This window comes from Mastomys coucha, unplaced genomic scaffold (assembly GCF_008632895.1).
Source record: "Mastomys coucha isolate ucsf_1 unplaced genomic scaffold, UCSF_Mcou_1 pScaffold22, whole genome shotgun sequence".
NCBI classification, from domain to species: domain Eukaryota; kingdom Metazoa; phylum Chordata; class Mammalia; order Rodentia; family Muridae; genus Mastomys; species Mastomys coucha.
In genome coordinates this window covers 15,400,073-15,408,509 of record NW_022196905.1, presented here as the reverse complement: position 1 = coordinate 15,408,509, position 8,437 = coordinate 15,400,073, and the positions used below count along the sequence as shown (strand labels likewise).

The following is an 8,437-nucleotide window of genomic DNA, read 5'->3' as shown; positions in this document are numbered from 1 at the left end:
TGGGGTCTGTGTCTCCTTGCTGACTGTTCCCGGCTTAGGAACTTACTGGAGAGAAGATGGCAGCTCCGGAAAATTTTTTAAAAAGCATGTGTCATGAGTTGGGAAGAAGATGGTATTCTAGGGAAAGAAATAGGAAGATGCAAGTACTATAAGGGAGAAAATTACAAAAATGGGACAGGGAAAACACAGGCAGAAAAGCAGAGAGGAGAGATAAATAACGCTTATAACTATATGATAAAACCATAGAAAATATAGTATTTTATGTTTACTTAAAGGAATATATGTGTGTGTTTTATATATACATACATACCTACATACACATATATGTGTATGCATTTGTATAGGAGCTACATGTTATGTGTAGTTCACCAACAAACCAAGGAATGAAGAGACAACTCAAGGGCTAAGCACCAGAGACATTCACAGATTTCTTTTTATTAACGTGAACTAAACTTTATGTAGAAACATGCTTGATACTCACTTAGAAGCTAAGACATGATTAATTTAATAAGATATAAAGAAATGGAAGCAGGAGAATTAATATGAAACTATGCCTTTATAATATCTTAGTCAAAGATGTTTCTCTTATAATAGTATTAATATTTACTATGGATTCACATTAAAAAATATTATTTTATTTATTTACATTTCAAATTATATTTCCCTTTTTGGTTAATCCTCCAAAAACAACTATCCCGTTATCCTCTTCCCTTCCCCTTTGCCTCTGTGAGGGTGTTCCTCCACCTAGTCACCCACTCCTGCCTCACTATTCTAGCATCTACCTTTAATAGGGTATCAAGCCTCCACAGGACCAAGGCCTTCTCCTCTCACTGATGTCACATAAGGCTATCCTCTGCTACATATGAATCTGGAGCCATGACTCACTCCATGTATATTCTTTGGTTGGTGGTTTAGTTCCAGGGAGCACTGCATGGTCCAGTTAGGTGATATTGTTCTTCCTATTGGGTTGCAATCCCCTTCAGCTACTTCAGTGCTTCTCCTAGATCTTCCATTGGGCTCCCTTGAGCTCAGTCTGATGGTTGGCTATGAGTATATGCATCTGTATTAGTCGGGTGCTGGTAGAATCTCTCAGATAACAGCCTTACCAAGCTCCTGTCAGCAAGCATTTCTTGGCATCAGCAAGAGTGTGGGTGTTTGGTGTCTGCAGAAAAGATGGATCCCTAGATGGGGCAGTCTCTGGGTGGCCTTTCCTTCAGTCTTTGCTCTACATTATGTCTCTGTGTTTCCTTTAGATAGGAACAATTCTGGGTTAAAATTATGAGATGGATGTGTAGCCACATCTCTCAACTGAGGGGTATACCAATCTTCTGGAGGTGGTCTCTACAGGTTATATCTCCCCTTTGTTGTATATTTCAACTAAAGTTATCCCAGTTAGGTCCTGGGAGCCTTTGGCTTCCCTAGAGTCTGGGACTTTTTATAGGCTGTCTCCAGTTCCCCATTCCCAGTTCTACATGTTTCTATTCAAATTCCTGACAATCTGTACTTTTCTCCTGTAAAATACCTGATAGTGCCCCCCTTTCTTACCCATCCTCATCTCTGCCGCCAAGGTCCCTTTCTACCTCTACCTCTTATGATTGTACCAAGAAGACTTCATCACAAAGATGCAAGGATACTTCAATGTATGGAAATATATCAATGTAATCCACTATATAAACTCAAAGAACATAACTACATGGTCTTCCCATTAAATGCTGAGAAAGTATTTGACAAAATTCAACACCCTTTCCTTTAAAAGTCTTATAAAGATGAGGAATGCAAGACCCATACCTGACCATTGCAAAAGCAATAGAGAGCAAACCAGTAGCCAACATCAAACTAAATGGAAAGAAATTTGAAGGTATCCCACTAAAATCAGGGACTAGACAAAGCTGCCCACTCTCTCCATACCTATTCAATATAGTACTCAAAATCATAGCTAGAACAATTGGACAACAAGAGTTCATAGGGATACAAATTGAAAAGGAAGAAGTGAAAGTATCATTATTTAAAGGGGATATGATAGTATACTTAAGTAACTCCAAAAATTACACCAGAGAACCCCTAAACCTGGTAAACAACTTCAGCAAAGTGGCTGGATATAAAATTAATTCAAATAAATCAATAGCCTTCCTCTATTCAAAGGATAAACTGGCTGAGAAAGAAGTTAGGGAAATAACACCCTTCACAATAGTCACAAATATCATAAAATACCTTGGTATGACTCTAACCAAGCAAGTGAAAGATCTGTATGACAAGAACTTCAACTCTCTGTAAAAAGAACTTTAATATGGTCTCAGAAGGTGGAAAGAACTCTCATGATCATAGATCAGGATTAGATTAATATAGTAAAAAATGGCCATCTTGCTGAAAGCAATGTACAGATCTAATGCAATCCCCATCAAAGTTCCCATTCAATTCTTCATAGAGTTAGAAAGAGCAATTTGCAAATTCACTTGAAAGAACAAATAACCCAGTATAGCTAAAACTATTCTCAACAATACAAGAATTTCTGGAGTTATCACCATCCCTGACCTGGAGCTATATTACAGAACAAGAGTGATAAAAACTGTATGGTATTGGTATAGAGACAGGCAGGAAGATAATTGAGTGAAATTGAAGACCCAAAAATGAACCCATACACTTGATTTTTGACAAAGGAGCTAAAACCATCCAGTGGAAAAAAGACAGCAATTTCTGATGCTAGTTCAACTGGAGGTCAGAATGTAGAAGAATGCAAATTAACCTATTCATATTTCCTTGTACAAAACCCAAGTCTAGCTGTATCAAGGATGTCCACATAAAACCAGATAAACTGAAATTAATATAAAATAAAGTGAGGAAGAGCCTCGAGTATATGGACACAGGGAAAAATTTCCTGAACAGAACATCAATAGCTTATGCTCTAAGATCAACAATCAACCAATGGGACCTCATAAAATTGCAAAGCTTCTATAAGGCAAAGGACACTGGCAATAGGACAAAACAGCAACCAAAAGGTTGGGAGAATATCATTACCCACTCTACATCTGAAAGAGGGCTAATATCCAAGAACTCAAGAAGTTAAACTCCAGAGAACCAAATAACCCTATTAAAAATGGTGTACAGAGCTAAATAAAGAATTCTCAACTGAGGAACATCAAATTGTCTAAAAGCACCTAAAGAAGTGTTCAATATCCTTAGTCATCAGGAAAATGCAAACCAAAACAACCCTGAGATTCCACCTCACACTAGTCAGAATGGCTACAAAAACTCAGATGACATGTGATGGTGGCCAGGATGTAGAGAAAGAGGAACACTCTTCCATTGCTGGTAGGATTGCAAGCTGGTACAGCCACTCTGGAAACCAGTCTGGTGGTTCCTCAGAAAATTGGACATAGTATATACGAGCTATATCAGTCCTGGTCATATAACCAAAAATGCTCAAACATATAACAAGGACACATGCTCCACTATGTGTAGGCTTATTTCTAATAGCCAGAAGCTTGGAAGAACCTAGATGTCTTTCAACAGAGGAATGAATACAGAAAATATGGTACTTTTATACAATGGAGTACTACTCAGCTACTAAAAACAATGACTTCATGAAATTCTTAGTCAAATGAATCTAACTAGAAAATATCATTCTGAGTGATGAAGCCAAGTCAGAAAAGAACACACATGGTATGCCCTCACTGGTAAATTTACATTAGCCTAAAATCTAAGAATACCCAAGATACAATTCACAGACCACATGAAGCTCACGAAAAAGGAAGACCCAAGTGTAGATGTTTCAGTCCTTCTTAGGATGTGGAACAAAATACTCATAAGAGAAAATATGGAGAAAAAGTGTGGAGCAGAGATTGAAGGGAAGGCTGTCCAGAGACTGCCCTACCTGGGGATCCATCCTATATACAGACACCAAACCTAGACACTATTGTGGATGCCAAGAATTGCTTGCTGAAAGAGCCTGATATAGCTGTCTTCTGAGAGGCTTTTCCAGAGTGTGACAAATACAGAGGCGGATGCTAGCAGCCAACCATTACACTGAGCATGCAGTACCCAATGTAGAAGAGAAAGGACTGAAGGAGCTGAAGGATTTTGTGACCCCATAGGAAAACCAACAATGTCAACCATCTAGACCCTCCAGATTTCCCAGGGACTAAACTACCAACCAAAGAGTACACATGGAAGAACCCATGGCTTCAGATTCATATGCAGCAGAGGATGGCCTTGCTGGACATCAATGGCAGAGGGGGCCCTTGGGCCTGAGAAGGCTCCATTCCCCAGTAAAGGTAAATGCCAGGGTGGTGAGGCAGGAGTGGGTGGATGCGTAGAGGAACACTATCACTTTTCTCCACCAACTTCATTTCATCTCAGTAGTATAGATTTTGGATACCTGTCCATCAGAACTCTGAAAATTTAATGACTTCTCTTTTAAGCTATGTTTTTCTCATCATTTGTTATAGTATCAACAAGGAACTAATATGGTTCCTAGAATTATTTCAGAACAGAATGTTATTTAAAAACTCTGGGAAAGGCAAGTTGAGCAGGGCAACACTTGTAATGTAAATAAATAAAATAATCAATTAAAACCAAACCCAGGGCCAAAACCAAATAAACAAACAAAACCCAGAAAAAGCAATATAATAAATAAACAAAAAATACATGAAAGTCTTTTATAAAAAAAAAAATCAAACATGGAATGAAGCTTTTGAATTGTTCCATTTCATCATCCAACATACTTCTTTTCTGGTTTTTCAGAAAAAGGGATACATGGATTCTAAAATACTACAAGCAGGCTATCCCAGTGCTCATCTGGAGTGGCTGTGACTCTCAACCTTACTACTCTAATGTCAAGATTATATGAGTAGTTGTGTGCCTCTAGATATGTCCTTGTTTTCTGATTTTCCTGTAAGGACAACATAACACAGTTTGGAGCACAGACAAAGAAACATGTGCACAGCACAAAGCTGCTATTGCCAGCAAGTCTTTTCTGTGTACACATGCTCAGTATTGTAATGAACATTTCCTCTCATCTATCTGAGACTTGTAATAGAGATACTCCTTTACCCCCTGGGCATATTTTCTCAGCCAACTAATCATATCCTACTCATCTCTGTTAGCTGTTTAATTATTTTTATTGCTGTGTTTCCACTTCCCTCCAATTTACTTTTTGTCCATTTAAAATTAGAAAATTCACCAGTGAATTCTGCCTGTGTGAATGTTTGCCAACATCATCTAGATTAAATACCTATTTTGGCCAATATCACTGAGAAGTGCTTTATGTTACTTTGTTTGATGTGTAATAGGACATGAGCCTTAAATAATTATAATAAAAGCTGCACTACAAGACATGCTATCCTATAAAGTGATTACATCAGGTAAAATACTTACTCTGATGACACTGCACTGCTCACAGCAGTTTTGTAGATCTTTATAGCATTTATCCTGAGTCAGTTTCCAGATTGAATAACACTGTAAATCTCTCCTTAATGAGAAGCCATAATTCATGTCAATAAGTACAAAAAACAGAGTGCAAATTTGTCAATTATAAATATTTGTCCTTCCATAACAATTTAATTTGATTTTAGGAATTTATATTTATCAAAGAAGCAAATATTTTACATGATATTTTCAACTTAAAACTTTAAAAACTTCCTTCTGGTAACACAAAAGCAGAAAATGTACTTGTTCTTCAGAGACAGACATTGTTGCATAATTATAATGCTAGCACTGATGAGACTGAGGCAGATGGATTGCAGTGACTTTAAGACCAGTAATGGCTACACATTGAGTTTGAGACTATCATATTTTAGACAAAGATATTATGAGAAATAAAATGAACAATAATAATTGATGGTGATGATAATGATGATGATGATGATGATGATGGTGATAATGTGAATATACCTCTTACTCTCTACAATTGATCTCTGCTATATGGATACTAGTACTGTTATGAATTCATTTAATAAATGATTATTATGTTCCTTCTGCCCAGTTACTGAAATTTGTGTTGAGACCAAATGGTAAAGTATGTTCATGTAGAGACATTGATGAGAAAAACATTCTCTTTGAGGCATCAATATAATACCTAGCAAGCTCGATACAATCCACATGCTTGGAGAACACATTAGACAAAATATCATACAAAACCATTGGAGGCAGAACCTAGAAATCCATAATTATATGTAGTCTAAGTCTAAGTATCAGCAGATCACATAGCAGGTCCACTATATTTAAAAAATATGGATTCTTCATTGTAATTCTTTTGAAAAGGAGATATTTAAAAACATATTCTTATTATCTAATTTATACTTGAAATGAGTAATTTAAATTGTTATATAGAGACACTGTGTCATAAAACAAGAAAGGGAACATAAATGTGGGTCAGAGATCCTTTGCAATTCTTAAGTTGACATTATTGTAGACTTTGATCATTGTCATTGATCGTTGGCACAGATGTGAAGTACTATTAGTAAAGCAAAGGTTTAATAAGACAGAGAAAAATATGGAGACAAGACTATCTCTGAGAGTTTTTCTTGAGTGACTGAGTGAGTATAGTATCCTATCCTTGTACGGATAAAAATGGAACCTGTTTTCTGTTTGTTTTCAGAGTGATGAGATTCAATAGTGCTGCTTCAGGAAATATCAAACTCAACCAGTCATAAATGTTCAAGGACTAATGGGCAGGAAGCAGCTATATGTTCAGGATTTGCAGTTAAAGAACATTGCTGCAAGTGTAAGTTTGAGAATCATTAGCAAATGTAATTAAGAGCCACATGCATGGTGGAATGAAATTGCCCAGGATATCATGGAAAGAAGGGGAAGTGAATGAGAATGAGGAAACAGACATTCTAGCCTGAAGAAGTAAGAACTACTAGAGGGGGTCAGAAGTCAGTGATTAGGAGAGATGGACTGACAAAAGGGAGTGGAGCTAGGAAATTTATAAAAAAAAATTATTGGAGGAGCAATGAAATTAATAAACAGTGTTAATTTTCAAGTTATACACATATTTTACTATTAGTTTTTGGAAGCCTGTTTGTTTCAAATGAGATAAAGTGAGAGGAGTGTAGATTTCAGTAGTAGGGGAAATGGAGAGTTTCTGGAAGGAGTTGTGGGAGGGAAATCATAACCATAATATATTGTATGAAAAATATTTTCAATGATAAAATGAATTGACAATGGGCTTTAGTTTAAAAATCATTGATCCAGTTTCTCTTAAAAGAGATCTTCAAATCTTGTGAGCCTAAAAATGAGAAACATAAATTTGTAATTGATGCAGGTTGAACAGCTGGATTAAATGACAAATACATATAGTTATATTAGTCACAACACTATTTTGTAGAGTAAAATAACACTGCTGAATATAAGAAAATGGGGAAACCAAATATAATTTAGATTTGTAGTAAATAAAAGAAACATGCCACATGACAACCTGCCTCCTTAATTCAATTTCTTTATTGTGGAGTCAGAAACATCCTTATGGAAGCTAAAAGGCAGTGATAAATTAAACCATAAATATGACATCACATAACACCAACAACAGAGACAAAAGGCATGCACAGGTCTCATTTGGAAAATAACAGGAGATGATATTTACCAATCTTCCCTGTGACTCGTAACCTATAAGGCAGCAGAGAGACTCCTACTCAGGGTTGTCCGGGACTAAGACGCTTTGACTGAGACTACAAGGTTGGTGGTGGTCATATTCTTAGTTGTATGCTGTGAAATTAGTCAGTCAAAACTACAAATGTTGTAAAATCCTCATTTTTTGGTAGGATCCATGATAGTCAAAGACAGAAGTGTTGTGACACATGGTTTCCAGAAGCAGGTCTGAAGGAGTGCACTTGTTGGCCAAGGGTGTGGTCTGACATAGCTAAAATAACTTCTTTGCCACACCATAGTCATTAGTAACAATATTTTGTAAATTTCAAAACTGGTTTTAAATTGTTCTAAATGACCTTACCGTAAAAAGACGGATATCAGGCAAAGAGAATGAATGGTATTTACTTGGGCCAATCATTCCAAATACAATTCCACTACTGAATTTTTTCCTACCTCCATAATGTCTGAATTTTTAATGTTAATGTTACAGTGCTCGGGACTGGGAGAAGCTGGTCTGAAGCTGGTGAAGGTTAGTCTCAAATCATCTTCTATGACCTTCTATGACCACATAATAGCACCACCTTGGGCTTGAAGTCACCAAGGAGTCCATAGAACCTGCTAGCAGACTCTTCACAAGTGGACAGAACTTGCCATTAGACTGGAGCTCTGCAGTCTAGTATGGGCAGATGAAGATACAACATATATAGAAGGAGACACATACCGTGAATACTTCAACAGCATACTGTTTAAAAGAAAAAAAATACTTCTCTAGACATCAGAGAATGAGGAAAATAACAACAAAGGAGAAATCTACAGAAATCTACAGTGAGTTCAAGTTTTGGGTTTCTTC

The 8,437-nt window shown here is 36.7% G+C and overlaps 1 long non-coding RNA gene across 1 annotated transcript in view; it reads left to right on the top strand.

Annotated features, from left to right (window-relative positions):
* Window positions 1–8,207: 8,207 nt before the first annotated feature.
* The window catches only part of LOC116070699, a 72,627-nt gene continuing 72,397 nt past the window's right edge, over window positions 8,208–8,437 (top strand). Inside the window, exon 1 of the long non-coding RNA XR_004110524.1 lies at window positions 8,208–8,412. This is a non-coding gene — a long non-coding RNA (uncharacterized LOC116070699). The remainder of the gene's footprint in view (window positions 8,413–8,437) is intronic.